Source organism: Coptis chinensis, chromosome 9 (assembly GCF_015680905.1).
Source record: "Coptis chinensis isolate HL-2020 chromosome 9, ASM1568090v1, whole genome shotgun sequence".
NCBI lineage: Eukaryota > Viridiplantae > Streptophyta > Magnoliopsida > Ranunculales > Ranunculaceae > Coptis > Coptis chinensis.
Window position 1 is genome coordinate 73,319,296 of NC_141464.1, and position 18,766 is coordinate 73,338,061.

General features: G+C 40.2%; 2 pseudogenes across 1 annotated transcript; both read left to right on the forward strand.

The window, feature by feature from the left end:
* The first annotated feature begins 216 nt into the window (after nt 1-216).
* Nucleotides 217-8,118, forward strand: LOC147477940 (polygalacturonase-like; annotated as a pseudogene).
* A 680-nt stretch (nt 8,119-8,798) lies between these two features.
* LOC147477941 (ABC transporter C family member 3-like) lies at nt 8,799-16,698 on the forward strand (annotated as a pseudogene). The gene is made up of 11 exons (XR_015209848.1): nt 8,799-8,804; nt 9,615-11,479; nt 11,885-11,971; nt 12,092-12,731; nt 12,961-13,125; nt 13,584-13,878; nt 14,039-14,252; nt 15,538-15,843; nt 15,969-16,032; nt 16,126-16,365; nt 16,446-16,698. The product of XR_015209848.1 is annotated as an ABC transporter C family member 3-like (transcript).
* The last annotated feature ends 2,068 nt before the right edge of the window (nt 16,699-18,766 follow it).

An 18,766-nucleotide genomic window follows, 5' to 3' on the forward strand; every position in this document is an offset into this window, starting at 1 on the left:
AATTCTTTCCTCAAAACACTCACAAACCACAACCCTATTTCTCACGTTTAGGCTAGGTTTAAGCTCCTATCGTGGCATGGCATGGTGACCTTTCCAACTTTCTTTCAACTATAAAGACCAAGCCCAATGGACAATCTCGCCTTAGAAGATATTTGTAAGGCCCAATGGACAGTGCATGCATGGTGGCATATATTTTCTCTGTTTTTGGTGAAGACAATGGCGCACCGTGCATATAGTTGGGGTCTTGGGGACTTGGGGTATGTTTCTGATAACTTGTTTGTTTTTTTTTACTGGTGTAATTAGTTGATTCTAGTTGGTGGATTTTACTGCTGATTACGGACACTCTTTAAGATTCGTATATCTAATTTGGACATGAATTTGAATTTGAATTTGAATTTGAAAATGAAAAGGTATGGACATGAATTCTAAGGTCTAATATATGAGGAGGTAGTAGGCAAGAGGGCCAGCTTCTTGCACACCCGATATGGGTAAGTTGTTGGGGATTACACCAATACCAATCGGTTCCCCACTACACAGATAACTTGTATGAACACACTTCAACTCCAGATAAATCTCAAATATCACTAACTACCTATACTAACATGCCCAACTCGCTAAACAACTATTAACAAATGATAATAATGTAAAGCGATAAAAAGCAAACCACAACACAAAGATTTACCGTGGTTCGCCAATGATGCCTACTTCCACAAGAGCCAGCCTTAATAAAGTGGGAAGGAAGATTACAATCTCTCTTTTCACTCTCACCTTACTAGATCACTTTATCTCTTTCTGAGTTGTCTCTCCGAAAGGTTCTCTCTTTTGGTTTTGTCCGATTCCAATCCTTCTCGACTTGTCCGGTTTTGTTAGGTTTTCCAAAACCTTGATTTTTGGTTTTATCTCCAAAACCAAATTTCGCAATCTTGTAGCAAGGCCCACAAAATTATGCCGAAATCGCACCACTGGCCAGCGAAGTCGCTACCAAGACACTGGAAGGCTGGCGGCGCGCTTCACTTTGAGCTTCGCCTCTATGTTATCGAACTCGAGCGAAGTCGCTACTCTCCCGAAAGCCTGGCGCCTCGACTTCTCGCGATGTCGAAGTTTGCCCGCTTCCGCCTCGGTTTCTCTCTCATGTGAGGATAACTCCATAATCTCCCTCCCCGACAAATGAGGGGGCTACCTCCATGCAATTGCCAAATCAACAGGAGGAGTGTCCGCCATTCCGTGAATAATAGCACAACAACATCAAACTTACCTTTTCGGTAAGACTTTGGTCATCATATCCCACCCGCTCTTGTCGGTATGGATCTTCTCGATACACAAATGCTTGTCTTCGAGTACTTCTCTAATCCAATGATAACGACGCGTATGTGCTTGGATCTAGAATGAAAACTCGGATTCTTGCTTTCGCCGGATGGCGCCCCGACCGCCACATGTAACTACAACCGTTTTACGCTTTTAGCCCTAGTTCGTCGAAGAACCTCTTCATCCATAGCAACTTTTGCAACACTCGCGATGGCTGCAATATACTCCGCTTCAGAAGTGGAGAGGGCAACACACTTTTTGCAACTTAGATTGCCAAGAAACCGCTCCCCCGCAAAAGTAACCGGATAACCGGGAGGTGGACTTCATCGAAATCAACATCACCGCCATGTCCCAGATCGATAGTAGCCTTCAAGTAAGGGCTTACTTCCACCAAAGCACAAACATGATTTGGAAGTGCCTTTGAGATATCTCAATATCCACTTAACACCTTCCCAATGTTCTTTACCCGGATTTGACAGAAATCTGCTTACCACCCCAACGGCGAAAGCAATATCCGGTCTAGTACACACCATGGCATACATCAAACTGCCCACTGCGGATGCATAAGGAATCTTTTCCATCCGACTCGCCATGCTCACCCTTAGGACACATCTCTTTGGTCATGCGGAACCGCCACCAAGCGGACAACCGACCGGGCAGCGATCCATGTTGAATCTCTTCAACACCTTCTCAATGTAGCTTTCTTGAGAAAGCCACAACTTTCCACTCTTTCTGTCACGAGTGATCCGCATCCCAAGTATCTGTTTTGCTTGACCCAAATCCTTCATCTCAAAGGACTTACTCAAGTCTTTTCTTCATTTTGATATCTTGTTGATGTTTGGGCCAACTATCAACATATCATCCACATACAAAGAATAAAGACAATGAAATCCCCTATCCGAAATCTTTGAACAAACACACAATGATCTAGCGGACTTCTTGTATCCTTGCTTCCGCCATAAAGGAATCAAACTTTATGTACCCGGTCTCGGTGCTTGCTTCAATCCATACAAGCTCTTTATCGCCTTGCATACTAGGTGCTCCTTGCCTTTGACCTCAAACCCTCCGGGTCGGGTCCATGTAGACATCTTCTTCAAGGTCTCCATGAAGAAAAAGTCTGTCTTGACATCTAGCCGCTTTCAACCTCTAGGTTCATACTTGCGGCCATACCCAATACCACCCGGATAGAAGTCATCTTCACTACAGAGAGAAAATCTCATCAAAGTCAATCCCTTTCCTTTGACCGAATCCCTTCACAACAAAGCGAAGCTTTGTGCCTTGGGTGAGATTGTTCTCCTCATGCTTGACTTTGTATATCCACTTATTCTTGAGAACTTTTCTCCCCCGGGTTTCTCAACTAACTTCATAAGTGTGATTCTTATGCAAAGAATCCATCTCGTCATGCATGGCCTTCAACCATTTTTCTTTGTGCGTACCTTCAAGTGCCTCTTGATAGTACATAGGGTTCTCCACCATCCGATAGTAGCACGTGACGCATGTGGTGGATACCGGTTGAAGCTATTCTCCTCCGTCCGGACCTCCTTGCCCCATCTGGCCGGTGCCTCGGAGGATACACTTCGCTTTGCTCGTGGTGGTTCATGCATCTCATCTGATCTTCTATACCAATAGGTTCTATCCCATCATGAGCAATAGGATTCTCATCACGAGCTTCAAACTCATGGTTCTCTGCATTCTCAATGCCTTCGCGACGCTCCACAAGTAGGAACTTCGGTTCTCAATCAACAAGATCATTGGTGAAAGATCAGAAGCTTCTCCCTCCTCAAAGTCCGCTATGGTTTGGTCTTCTAAGAACACAACATCTCGACTTCGGATTACCTTCTTGTTGATCGGATCATAGAGTTTGTAACCAAACTTTTCATCTCCATAACCCAAAAAATGCACCGCTTGGCTTTGTCATCAAGCTTGATCTCTCATCCTTCGGAATATGCACAAATGCCCCGCACCCAAATACCCTCAAGTATCCATAATCAACATCTCTCTGACCACCATACTCTCTCGGATAATCACTATTCGAGGCTTTGCTAGTGACAGTTGATCACATGCACGGTCAGACGATTGCTTCTACCCAAAGAGGCTTCTAGGTAGCTTAGAGTGAGATAGCATGCATCTTATCCTCTCTACAATGGTACGGTTCATTCTCTCTCGCTATTCCATTCTCGTTGCGGTGTCTTGGGAACGGTCCGCTTCATGATGACGATCCCATGACTCGCAATAATCTTTCAAATGGCCCAATGTACTCACCCCCATTATCCGAAATAATACACTTCAACAACTTCCCATCTCTCTTTCCACCATGCCGTGGAATTTCTCAAACACGCCAAGTACTTCATCCTGGTCTTCGACTATAGCCCATATCTTTTCTTGACGATCATCAATGAATGTCAAAAGTCACGGCTCCCCGGTGGGACTTCACTCTCATAGGACCACATAAGTCTCCGTGGCACTAGTTCAGGACGGTGTCCTTTCGTGAGACGGGAATCTTTGAAAAAGACACCCGCGTGTTGCTTTCCTACCAAACAATGAGTACATGTATTTAAATGTGTACCTTTAATGTCCGGCATGGCCTTTTGCTTAGCAAGAACTTCCATCCCTTTTATGCCCATGTGACACGCCTCTTGTGCCACATTCGGATGAAGCTTCTTCTTCGCGCAGCGATTCGCTTCGCTTTACACAAACTAGCCTGCGTGTTTTGTAAAGAGAGCAAGTTTTCTTTCCTCCCGCTACAAATGGAACCTCTCGCCGCTTCCATACCCCGCTACCAAACGAGTTTACAAAGCCATCGCCATCTAATTTCCCAAAATTCTAAATTAGGCTTAACCGTATGTCGTGGGGATGTCTTACATCCTCGAGTGTCAAGGTGTGTAGCCGACATTGGTTTGTACATGAACATCTCCAATGCCTATAATCTTCGAGACACCATCATTACCCATCCTCACTTCACCATATTCACCACACCAGTAGTAGTGAAGAATCCCCGCGGCGGTGTGACGGATAGATGCTCCCAGATCTATCACCCACTCAGATCCCGACATGAGGTACTAAGACAAAGACACACCACAATCTCGACACAATTCCCACTAGGTCGCCGACTAGTGCGGTAGTATCTCCGCACCTGTTTCCGTTCCTCCTCCACACCCATGTCTTCATGTACACGCTTATTCTTCTCATCCCTCTTCTTGTTCTCGCACTCATATCCGAAGTGGCCTTTGGTGGCACAATAGTAACATTGCCTCTCCGCCTTAGAGTTCTAGCTTCACCCCTAGATTTATTTGCCATCACCTCTAGAACGAGATGGTTTTCTGCTTTCTCCTCTCCCCGTTTCTCTGCGAAAAGGACCTCCGAAAGTGAGAAGAGTCGCTTCTTGCACTCCTTCTAGTCTCCTCATTCAACAAAGACGTGGTAGCCATCTCCATGGTAACAATTCCATCCTTGGTCGCTCCATGTAGAAAACCGCTAATGTCTCCCAACTTTCGGGTTAGAGCCTAATAGAAACAAAGCCTCAACTTCGCCTCCCAAATTGATCTTCATCAAATGCATCCGATTGATGATATTCTCGTACTTCATTAAGATGCTCGCACATTGAAGAACCTTCTTGGTACTTCGTGGTTCCGCAAACTTTTAACGACTAGCACTTTGTTTCCACCCGACTTCCTCTCATAAAGGTCTTCGAAGTTTCTTCCATAGATCGGGCGTCAGTCTCTTGGGGCCACATGGTGAAAGACAATCGCTGCCTATCCATTGTCGAATGTACCCAATAGCTTTTCTCAACAAGCTTTTTCCATTCAAATTTCATCGCCTTTTTTCGGTTTTACTCCCTCATTCTCAATGGGAAGTGCCAAGTCCTTGCAGATATAGCAAGTCTTCCATCTTGGCTTTCCGGATAGTGTAGTTCTTCCTATTCGACTCATCATACGAGTGTTCACTTTAATGGTCCATCTCTACAAGTTATTTAACCTCAAATCTTCTCTCGTGAATTTCGCAAAACACCTTCCCACCAAAGATTCGATAACACCCTAGCTATTCTAACCAAGGCTCTAATACCACTTGTTGGGGGATTACACCAATACCAATCGGTTCCCCACTACACGAGATAACTTGTATGAACACACTTCAACTCCGGATAAATCTCAAATATCACTAACTACCTATACTAACATGCCCAACTCGCTAAAACAACTATTAACAATGATAATAATGTAAAGCAAAGAAAAGCAAACCACAACACAAAGATTTACCGTGGTTCGCCCAATGATGCCTACTTCCACAAGAGCCGTTCTTAATAAAGTGGGAAGGAAGATTACAATCTCCTTTCTTTCAAATTCTCACCTTACTAGATCACTTTATCTCTTTCTGAGAGTTGTCTCCTCAGAAAGGTTCTCTCTTTTGGTTTTGTCCGATTCCAATCCTTCCGACTTGTCCGGGTTTTGTTAGGTTTTCCAAAACCTTGATTTTGGTTTTATCTCCAAAACCAAATTTCATGCATCGTAGCAAGGCCCACAAAAATTATGCCCCGAGCTGGGCGCTCACTCTGAGCGCCGAAGTCGCTACCAAGACCTGAAGTCGAGGCTGGGCGCACTTTGAGCTGGTCGCCTATGTTATTGAACTCGAGCGAAGTCGCCTTATCTGGGCTGGCGCCTCGACTTCAAGCGATGTCGAGTTTGCCCGTTTCTGTCCAGCTCCAGTTTCTCTCCTCATGTGAGGGATAACTCCAACATAAGTGTGGTCTCCATGTTAACGATATAACCGCATTTATCCAACCAGATCCCTGGGAAGTTTGTTTTGGGCATTGCTGAACAATTTGGGTTTAGTAACTAATCGAACGGGTGTCGTTTATTTATCCCAATTTACCTTTATAGTCGTCCCTGCCATTTCCAACTTTCCCATCAGTTAAAACCAAACGATACCTTATTCATCTGAGGAAAGAAAATACCTAGTATGTGCAACTAGTCAAAATTAATTTGGGGATTTTGCCATATAATTGTAACTTAGCGCTCTGTATTTACACCCTAACACTGACACGCACAGCAGCAGCAGCACCAATGCAACAACACCACCAACAAAAGTAACCAAGAACTCTCCTTAATGGCTTTACTCAATCTGCTCTAGTGCTGTGCTCCTGTGTCAAGTTATTGAAACTAGGGAAAAACAAATCACTTCAGATTGACTGGATTAGATAAGGATAACCCATACGGTAAACCATAAGCACTTGATCCGTCTGTAAAATAGAGATGATCCGTCTGTAGGGGATGAAATAAATTTCCATGCTATACTGGCGCGTTATGCTAACTAATATTGGAACTCAAAATATACACACTCTGCATTTCTACCATCTAAGAGTAGTTTCCAGTTTTAACAAAGTTGCTTTTAGGAAAGGAGTTCGTTAGAAACAACAAGAAATAAATTTCAGATAGACACAAAAGGCCAGGTGAGAAAAGTTAACAGAACTAACCAAAATTGTCTTTAAACATGTTCAAGCAACCAATAAGTTAAAATTTAGAAAAACAGAAAAAATGAATTGGAGGGGTTTCATTTTTTCATAGCTCTTTTAAGTTTTTTCGAGCCGCCTCGCTCTCTTGCTAGCTTTTGTTGCGTACATTTATGTTCATCTGCACATGGCAGCAAAAGAGTTAAACTCCAGCAATATCAAATGCAAAAGTGAACAACTTCACTTTGGTCTTGTTGGCAGGCATTTTTGAGTGCTTGGAAAAAAGCATGTGGATCAATTGGGAAGAGTAGGGTTATAATTCCTGAAGGGACATACTTGACTGGTCCGGTACTATTCAAAGGCCCATGCAAGGAATCAATTGTGGTTCAAGTGGAAGGAAATGTTGAAGGCTCCTAGTGATCTCATAGATACAGAAGACTGGATGACCTTTAACTATATAAATGGATTGGCTATCTCAGGACGCGGATCATTCAATGGACAAGGAGCTTTAGCATGGTCTAAGAACCAATGCTCCAAAGGGTGGGCATTGCAAATCCCCCGTTGTGAGTTTCGTAAAAAGCCAGAAGCATGTTATTCACTATTAATAACCGTGTTTTTTTTTTGTTTGAATACAGAACATAAGATTCAATTTTGTCACCAATGCGACAGTTCAAGGCATATCTTCAATCGACAGCAAGAACTCCCATTTTAAGATTTTTGCGCGCAAAAACATCAAATTTAAATCTATTAAAATCTCAGCACCAGCTAACAGCATTAACACCGACGGAATCCACATTGGGAGTTCAGACAAAGTAGACATTTCTAGTTCAGTGATTGGTACTGGTGACGACTGCATCTCCCTCGGAGCGCAGGAAACACCAATATCAACATTTCTGGTGTTTTTTGCGGACCAGGCCATGGTATTAGTATTGGTAGCCTTGGCAAGTCTGACAAGGAAGAAGTAGTGAGGGGGATTACTGTAAAGAATTGCACCTTCACTGACATGGATAATGGAGTTCGAATCAAAACATGGCCTTCTTCTCCTACAACTGGCATTGCATCCAATTTCACATTTGAAGATATTATCATTAAAAATGTGAAGAACCCGACTGTCATAGGCCAACAGTACTGTCCTCATAACCTCTGCGATAAAAAGGTACATATTTTTGTCCACCTAATAGTCTCATCTTGTTTGAAAATCTTGTGAACAGTTCTAACCTACTCTTTTTTTCGGTATGGCTGGTTTCGGCTTTTTCAGTCTCCATCAGGTATAAAGATTAGTAATGTGAAATTTAAGAACATTCGTGGGACCTCTGCAACCAAGCTCGCTGTGAGTCTCGTGTAGCGAAGGAGCCAAGCTGTGGAGCTTTCTGATATCGGCTTGAAGTACAACGGTCCAGATGGAGGGGCAACATCGACTTGTTCTAATGTCAAACCCATCCTTCATGGAAAAGTAATCCCATCTGCTAGCGCAGTTGCGCCCTAGCTAATTTTTCTCCCTTCACCAAGCTGTGACTTCATTTTCACAAGGAGAGTGTAAGTCATATTTTGCCTTCCTATTATTATATTTTTTTGCAACATTTGAATGTACTAAGAATGATCTTTAATATCAATTCAAGTCTCATTACCAATTGTGCTCTGAGACTAGAATGGACTTGATGTCATGATACTCCAAGCATTTGGTGGTGCTCTAGCCACTAGTCTCTGAAGTTGTATGGTTTCAGTTTGATGATTATCAAAATTGCACCCTCAAATTTCATCAAGGACAACAGGAATGGTAACCAAGAATCAAAATAAGTTCACAAGATGAAAAGTTGAATAAATAAAATAAAATAAAATAATCAAGGGTTAGTTAGACTTACCCCCATTACTAGTTGCAATTAGTGTTACCTCCCTTCCGTTTTCAAAATATTAGTGATACCCCCAATTGCAAGATCCAACGGTAGATGAATTTTTTCCGTGATGAAGAAATCAACCGCTAGATCACTCAAATGGAGGATATCACTATTATTTTGAAAATGGGGGTAAACACTAATTGCAACTAGTAATGGGGGTAAGTCTAACTAACTATCATTTTATAGATTAAGCATAAAGTTAAAATGAAATGGTTTAATTACTGTACCTGAGTACAATGAGATTGAAGAGACGCCACAGAAAGAGCAAGTCGTGAAGACTAGAAGATTTTGAGATGTGCTTGAGAGACGATAATTATTCCCTAGCAAAATTAGCTAGTATGAACCAAATGTTTGGTGATTTTGAAGCATTGAGGAAGGTGCCTAGGAAGTAGCTTAGGAACATCAGTTCTTTGTTACCTACACGCTACACATATGACAAACACCCTAGCAGTGTAGAGCATATTTCGGGTCTTTGGGATTTCAAAATTGTCGAAATTTCAACATCTTTGAAAGTCGGAATTATGCCTAGATTACCCATAAATTTCGGAATCAATGATATTCTGACCCTCTATTAACATTTTCATGCCGTTTCGGTTTTTTCAGAAAACCGAAATATTTGTCGGGATTTCCGATATTCTATTAGGAATTGCAAACGGCCAAACAGTACCAAAATCTAGAGATAAACCCTGGGGAGTATCACGAGGTGGAGCTATGGATCATAAAGCCATAGTAGATGGACAGATAAGGGATTATAATTAATACCAATCGTTTCACATATAGAAGGTTCTATCAAATAATTTTTAGCTATAGGTGCAGAAAAAATAGGAAAAAGGCCAAAAATAGGTCATATGGCCATTTTCAGGAGTTTTGAGTATGGATCCTATTTTTTAGTTAACGTCCTTTAAAATAGAAAAGAGAAAAAACAAAAACAAAAAATTGAGAAGAAAAACATGTTTTGTTCTAGTTAGAGACCTGGCTTTGTTGTGGAGCTTTTCTTCTGTTTGGTAGAAATGGTTAGCAAGAAAAACAAAGAGGACAACGTTCTTCATGAGCCTCTTTTGAATGATAGGACAAGTCGTAGTAGTAGTAGTAGTAGTAGTAGTAATAGTAGTATAAGAAGTTGTTCAAGGGAGCATACCAAGGGTGACAACTCAACTCCTCTCTCAAATGCAAACTTTTTCAGTGCCCTCACTTTTTCTTGGATAGGCCCTTTGCTTGCTGTAGGAAACGAAAAACAACTAAACCTCGAAGACGTTCCTCCACTTGGTGGAGCTGATAGCGCGAACGGTATATACCCTATTGTTAAAAGTAAGCTTGATTCTTATAGTAGCGATGATGGTGAAGTATCGAGTCTAAAACTTGCCAAGGCATTGATTTTCTCGATATGGAGAGAGATATTGTGGACGGCTATACTTACATTTGTGTTTACTTGTTGTTCTTATGTCGGTCCATACCTGATTGATACCTTTGTTCAATACGTCAATGGTCGTCGGAATTATAAATATGAAGGTTATGTGTTGGTATCTGTATTCATTGTGTCGAAATTTGTTGAATGCTTTTGCGAGAGGCATACTTCTTTCAAGTCACAACAGATTGGCCTTAGAGTCCGTGCAGCCTTAGCCGCAATGATCTACAGGAAAGCTCAAACTTTATCAATCCCATCAAGACAGGTTCATACTAGTGGGGAGGTAATTAATTTCATGGTCGTTGATGCCGTGAGGGTTTCTGGTTGCAGCTGGGTAATGCACAATTGGTGGACTGTGCCTCTTCAGATTGTCCTGGCATTGTTGATACTGTACAGGAATCTTGGTCTTGCTTCCATTGCAGCATTTTTTGCGACTGTCCTAACAATGCTGGTAAATTTTCCAGTGGGAAAATGTGAGGAATATTTACAAAACAAATTGATGGAGGCCAAGGATGGAAGAGTGACTACAACATCAGAAGTCCTAAGGAACATGAAAATCCTCAAACTTCAAGGCTGGGAGATGAAGTTCTTGGCTAGGATAGTTGCTTTAAGAGAGAATGAGGAAGGATGGCTGAGAAAGTTTTTGTTCTTAGCAGCCGCTTCCACTGTAATTTTCTATGCAGCCCCAATGTTTGTGTCAATTGTCACTTTTGTGACGTGTGTACTTATTGGAATCCCCTTAGAGTCTGGAAAAATTCTATCTGCCCTTGCCATATTCAGTATATTGAGAGTAGCCATATATAATCTCCCTCAGACAATTTCTGTGCTAGCTGAGGCTAAGGTTTCTCTTGATAGGATTTCCTCATTCCTACGGCTCAATGATCTCCTCCGGATATGGTAGAGAAACTTCCTGATACTTCTAAGGTTGTCATCGAAATAAACAATGGAAACTTCACTTGGGATCCTCCTTCTCATCCTCCTACATTGAGAAACGTCAATTTACAAGTGTTTCGTGGCATGAGGGTGGGTGTATGTGGCACAGTTGGGTCAGGAAAGTCGAGCTTGCTTTCTTGCATCTTGGGTGAAATGCCGAAGGTATCTGGTAATATTAGGTTGTGTGGAACAAAGGCTTATGTTGCCCAATCACCTTGGATACAAAGTGGGAAAGTTGAGGAGAATATATTATTTGGTAAGGAGATGAACAGAGAAAGGTATGAAAGGGTTCTCGATGTGTGTTCACTAAAGAAGGACCTTGAAATTCTGTCTTTTGGGGATCAAACCATTGTAGGGGAGAGAGGAATTAACTTGAGTGGTGGACAGAAGCAAAGAATACAAATAGCACGCGCTTTATATCAGGACGCAGACATATATCTCTTTGATGATCCTTTTAGTGCACTTGATGCTCACACTGGTATGCATCTGTATAAGGTAAATGTAATGAGATTGTGTGTTTGTGTGTACGTGGGTGTGAAAAACAATCTTATTTATCCCTTACAACACTTTTCAGCCAATAAGATTGTCATTGTTTTTGTTTTTTTTCTTGTCCAAAATTTGAACAAGCTCAACTTTTACCGAGTCTCTTTGTTGCCATAAAATCTAGTTTACGTAAGTTCCCAATACTTGCTTAAATCTAAACAAGAGGAAAAGGGTGGCTATTTTTATTACTTGGAAGGATTTGTAGGAGTTAAAAATATATATTATTCATCTGACACCACGATTTCTTCTGTTTTAGGTGTCTATGCACAGAATGACGTTTATAGATATTTGAGTGTGAAGTATATGGTGTCTATGCTTATTATATATCCCCACTAAAAGTTGAATACATGTTTACAGGCGTGCCTACTCGGATTCTTGAGTTCCAAAACAGTGGTTTATGCTACTAATCAAGTAGAATTTTTACCTTCGGCCGACCTTATCCTGGTAAGCGAGAGAAGTACTTCGTCTTAATTGTATTTCCATCCATCTCTGTCATTGATTCTATGAATTGTCATCTTCATTCATATTATGAGGATGAGTAATTTAGCTTGCGAAACATAACAGGTATTGAATGATGGAATAATAACACACTCAGGCAAATATAACGAGATCCTCACCTCAACTACGGGTTTGATGGAGCTGGTGGGTGCACATAAGAAGGCTTTATATGGCAGCACGAATTTTGGAACAGAGAAAGGAGGCCAAGATAATGAGGATGTAACGAATAGTGATGAAGAAAATGGCAATGCAGAAGAAGATACAGAACAGAAGCCTCAAACCAGTATGGATGAACTACTTGAAACTGAAGCACAACTTGTTCAAGAAGAAGAGAGAGAGAAAAGGAAGAGTTAATTTTCATGTGTACTGGAAATATCTCACTATAGCATACAGAGGAACTTTTGTCCCAATAATATTGGTAATACAGGTTCTGTTTCAATTACTTCAGATTCGAAGCAATTTCTGGATGGCTCAATCTACTCCTGTATCTAAAGATGCTGAGTCTCCTGTTAAATCCTCCACTCTCATACTTGTCTATGTTGCTTTATCCGTTGTAAGTTGCATTTGTTTGTTTCTGAGAGGTATAGTTCAAACAATAGCGGGGTACAAGACGGCCACACTACTTTTCAAGAAAATGCATTTGTGTCTCTTTCGCGCTCCAATGTCATTTTTCGATGCAACCCCAAGTGGACGGATAATAAATAGAGTAAGTTAGAAAATACAAACACTTCTTTCTTCCCACATATTTATGCCCCGAGATGCAAGTTGGCTCGCTACTTCTGTTGTTCCATGCCAATTGCTTGTTTGTTATTTATTCAGTTGGACAACCACAGTTTGGGATTTGAACCAATTTTGTGTCTGTAATTTTACTTGGTCTTTGGTTATATAAGATCTTTTTATGCCATATCATTGATTCCTGTTCATTTTTTTTTCAGGCTTCTACTGATCAAACTGACGTAGATTTGGGCATTACTACCATGATGGGGGGAACTGCTAGTACTACCATATCGCTCCTCGGAATTATTGGAGTAATGTCGCGGGGTGCGTGGCAAGTTTTCATAATCTTTTTTCCTGTGCTTGGAGCCTGCATTTGGTATCAGGTAATGATTACACTATGCCTCTACTTTCTCAAAGGATGTATAAAACCTATTAGTCATGTTATATATAAATCAGTTTAATGAATTAAGTTCACAAGAACTAATTGAAGCTATCAGATTCATATTGATGTAATGGGACTACTGTTGATTTTTAAACCTGATCGTTCAAACTCAATATTTTTGTGGAGAAAACCAAAGGATCAATTACAGCACACAATCCCTTTGTATATTTAAGCTGACAAGGAGTAATCAAGATAAGAGGGGCTAGGTAGGTCTTCTCAAAGATCATGTTAGTAAATAGAAGTCTCTCAGCTAAGTATAATTGCGCACACATGCACACACACACACCCCACCACACTGGATGAAGAGGAGTTATGAGTAGGCAACCCTTTCATTTGTTTGTACTACCCTATCCATCTTAAAGAATATCTGACAGTATAAGTATAATATTCCTTTTCCAGCAATATTATATAGCTGCGGCGCGAGAACTAGTACGGCTGGCTGAAGTATGTAGAGCCCCATTAGTACAACACTTAACGGAATCTATCTCTGGAATGACAACTATCAGGAGCTTTGATCAGGAACCGAGATTCATGGAAACAAACCTGAAATTAGCAGACAACTGGTCACGACCCGACTTCTATGCTGTGGGTGCAATGGAGTGGTTAGGTTTTCACTTGGATATGCTATCATCCATCACATTTGCAGTCTGCTTAATTTTTTTAATCTCTGTGCCCGAGGGGGTAATTGATCCTAGTAAGTTTTTCTGTTGTGTTACATGCATGAACAATTCAAACCGCATAGTCCTATTTCAGACACTTCATATATGACTATTTTGTATGTCTCATGCTCGTGGCTTACACATGTAATGCAGATGTCCACCCCCAACCGTGTAACAATTTTTGTGTATTTATAGGCATTGCAGGGTTAGCAGTCACATATGGACTCAACCTGAACATCCTACAGGCAACAGTAGTATGGTATTTCGCATGCTTGAGAGCAAAATAATATGTGTTGAGAGAATTCTTCAGTACACATGTATTCCCAGCGAACCTCCTCTTGTGATAGAAGCACATAGGCCAGATCACAATTGGCCTTCCCATGGCAAAGTTGCTATCCGCAATCTAAAGGTAACATTTAATCCACCCACATCAGAAATATTCATCAGGTTTTAACTTTGGTTGAAAAGTTCAATGATAGCTAAAGGATGTCCAAATATTTTGATTGCATGCATATTTTGATTGGTTAGTAACATATCCAAACATGTACATGTACTCTTGCTCACATTTTGCTTACAGTCAAATCGTTCACTGGCAACAGTAATGGGAATCCTATTTTGCATTAACATTTTTAGCTTGTCATCTGTCGATGCAATTGGCTTCATGTACTTCCTAACTTTCCATCTACTCAAACGTGACTACCAAGCTGTTCTTTATCTGGACCTTCGTTTCACCAAGTCATAGCTCCTTTTCACTGGTAGAGTTGATAGTTTTATTAACGTTTATTCACACCTGAAGAACTATCAAAACTGTTACTCAGAATTTACTAATGGCCTGGGTGTTAGTAGGAGTTAGTCAATTAATTTTGGAACTTCTCTGAGCAAATTATTCATGGACTTAATGTCTAGGAAGTCTAACTAAGAATCTGGAAAATGAAATACCCTGCATCCATATAAAGGGTAGAAATACATTGGCAAGAGTGTTGCTGAGATTATTATCCCTCTCCACATCTAAGGTGCGTCCTACATACTTCTCGCCTCTGCGCACTTCTCATCTTCAAAGTTTGGCAAGAGGTTGGCTGATCTGGTCTATTTAGGGGTAGTTGCACGTATTGTGTCCATCTCTTTTTCTTCCAGCGTCTTTCTGCTGAGGTGGATTATTCCTTTTTTTGTAATCGGTAGGTGGATTATTCCTCCACATATGTAGTTGGATCTCACCTATGTTCTATCCCCAGGTAGCCTCATACAACCATGCCCTCTCTACAAGCTTCACCATGTCAAGTAAATGGTGACTTAATTGTACAGATGAACAAGTGGACGACAACAACAGCATACTGTAAAAGAAAAGTCATCAAATACGATACTAGTTTGATTTTGATCTAGTTTGTATTTTTTAGTTTCCAAATCATGTCCTGGAATATATAGTACCATCTATGATTTAGTTTTTTTACTGGTCATACCATCCATCTACATCTACTCATTAAACACACACGTTGTTTCTTGATTTACATTCTAATAGTCATTCTGAATATCGGTGTGCTACAAGTCCCATATATGGTTAATGAGGAATAGGTCTTTTAGTGTTATTTCTGGCATAGTTGAATATGACTTTTGCTCTTTTCCAATCTTAGCACTTGCCTTTCTTGTCGAGCTCATTGCTAGAATATATGATCATGTATGAGCCTGAATATCTGCAGGTCCGTTATGCCTCACATATGCCACTTATCTTGCGAGGTCTCACTTGCACTTTTCCCGGAGGAAAGAAAAGTGGTATTGTTGGAAGGACAGGCAGTGGAAAATCAACACTTGTTCAAACCCTCTTCCGCATAGTTGAACCTGCTGCTGGACAGATTTTTATAGATGGTGTCGATATATCCAAGATTGGTCTACATGACTTGCGGTCCAGATTAAGCATAATACCGCAAGATCCAACCATGTTTGAGGGGACCGTGAGAAGTAACTTGGATCCGCTTGAAGAATACTCAGATGAACAGATTTGGGAGGTAGAGTCTTTTAGTACACTTATATATCAAATGCTTAGCTCCCTTGTGCATGCTCATTACCCTAACACCTGAATATTAGTATGATTATTACCCATAACTGATAAAACGCTCATCTCTTGTTGTAGGCATTAGATAAGTGCCAACTTGGGGAGGAAGTAAGGAAGGAGGAAATGAAGCTTGATTCATTAGGTTTTAATTTCTCCCTGATACATTACTTTTATTTGCTGGTTAATATTGAATCCTTGTAAGTAAAACCCAGTACGCTCATATTCTGTTTTGCAGTTACTGCAAATGGAGAGAACTGGAGTATGGGTCAGAGGCAATTGGTATGCCTAGGTCGAGTGCTACTTAAGAGGAGCAAAATCCTGGTGCTTGACGAAGCTACATCATCGGTTGATACTGCAACAGACAGCCTTATTCAGAAAACACTCAGGGAGCACTTTTCAGAATCCACAGTCATCACAATTGCACATCGCATAACGTCTGTCCTTGACAGTGATATGGTTCTGGTTCTGGATAATGGTTAGTGAAACATTTTCTTCCTTGTTACTTAATTCTTTGGAAGCACTTGATATTCAACTTTAATTTTGATTTTCCAACAGGCCTTGTTGTGGAGTATGACATGCCAAAAACATTGTTAAAGAAGAAGTCTTCTTCCTTTGGAAAGCTAGTCGCTGAGCATTTTGAAGCTTCAAGGACTAACTGATATTCGGTTGTTGGACACCAAAGAGACAAGCCAGTTGTGTCCCTTTTTTTATATTAGTTAGAACACATTTTTCGTATGTAAAATTATTATATAGTAGATCAAATATTTTCTCCATTGCAATATATGATCTCATCATTGTCATTTTTTAACTAGATGGTCCTCAAATTTTTTCATAACCGTCGAAATCATAAACAGTCTTATGGAGTAGGCTATTTTGGAGTGATTTTTTGCTCCCAGTGTTGGTTCCTCCAAGCGCTCCAAGGAAATTATCAGCCACACGTTTCATTTTTTCCACAAAAAAAAAAGGTAGTTACACATGCACAAAATCCTCAAAATTCCCAATTTTACTAGTTTGTCCCTCATAAGTCATAACTAATAATTAAAAATGAAATAGAAAGGAAAAGAAAACAAAACAAAAAATAGGAATCAAAATATGAAAAACACAATGGATGCATTAAGAACAAGCTAACAAGAAGATGATATTATTATTATTAACACATTTTTGCAGGAAGAAGATGAAGAAGAAATACACACGTTTGTTGGTTTATTCCACTTTATATTTTCTTTATTTCTTATTTTTATTTCTTTTATGAAGGACAAACTAGTAAAATTGGAAATTTTGAGGATTTTAACTTCCCTCTTTTTGCGGAAAAGATGAGACGTGTAGACTCAAAATCTCCTTGGAGCGCTTGGAGGAACCAACGCTGGGAGCAAAAAATCACTCGGCTATTTTGTATCTCTCTTCTTTTATTATTTAGAAATTATAAAACATCTATAAAATATTTATGAATACCCCCCTACTCTTGCTAACTTCAATGTGGAGACGTTTATAAACATAAGTAAATTTGCGGAATTACTCTGGACGTGTAGAAATGAGGATTTTAAATTGTTGTGATTCTGATTGACTGTTGAAATCTATTGTGTTGGCTGTCTGTGTTGTGTGTATCAAGTGTTAGACCATTGTGCTGAATTGAAAGTTCACACAGCATCAGCATCACGTTTTTGCTAATAGTATAAATTGAGTAAGTCGAAGATGATATATAGCTGAAGGGTAGATGTATAAGCATGTGACTGACCTAGATGATCAAGGTCTGATTTTAAATGGTGTTTAATTCAAATTTGTAAAGTTCTTTATAGCCAGTGTGCCAGGGCAGAGGTTGATTCCTGTTTAGAAACTCATGGAGCATTATGTAGGTTGACGAGGAAGACACCTTGACTGATGAGATTGTGTACCTTCTAGGGTTCATTCCATGCCCGGCCAATTTGGACAATGTAGACTTAACTTTAGGAAGTGTTCTTTTAATAAATGCATGAAAACCAAATCCAATCTTTTCTAGAAACATGAAGGAAGTGCAGAACATCTGCCTTGCAAGTTTAGCAAGGTGAACACGCGTTTGTGGAACTGGCCATCATATATATTATATTCAAAGCATCATACCCATGGTTTTGTTATTATTTTAGTTTGCATTTGAGTTGGTTTGGCTGACTTAATTATTTGTACGAGTTAATTCTATTTTATTCAATTAATTTGTTTAGATTTCACATTAATTGAAGGCCGAGAATTTGGAGTGCTTATTCGATCATATATTTTTCATTGGTGATGCTATTGTGCGTGGGTTTTATTATTTGGTTTCATTTGTTGTTATGATGCTTACATTGCAGTGATTCATGTAGCGTTGTTTGGGCTGCACTTTACAATGTGCCTGAATGTGACCAACCCAGATAATTATCACAAGCCGGCCATTGTCAACATGGTTGTGTTTTAAAATAACGTAGATAATCCTAAAAGTGGGTGATTGGCGATTTTAAGTTTGTGGGTATGTGGGAGAGAAATCATCGTAAAGCACTTCTATAGAAACACATGCATTTGAATTGCATCAAAGCATTCTGCGCAAGGAAATTGTATAAGACAACTTGAAGCATTAGAAAGGGACTAGCATCTAGAATTGGTATGCCATGGGTTGCACAGAATTTCAATTCTGAAATGGGTTCAACTATCTCCCTGACAGGAACATACTCAAGCATACTAATTATTCAGTGTTGCTATACTTGGTGGGATGGCTGCCTTGGGGAGAATCATAAACACCATGCATATTGTGTGAGGAATGAACGGCTTTCTTCGCTATGTATGTTCAAAGAATGTTAGGCTTGGAATCCGTGATTGAGTTTGTCTTAAGATATGATCCTCTGCTTAAATTAGCAATTGTCTCTAGAGGC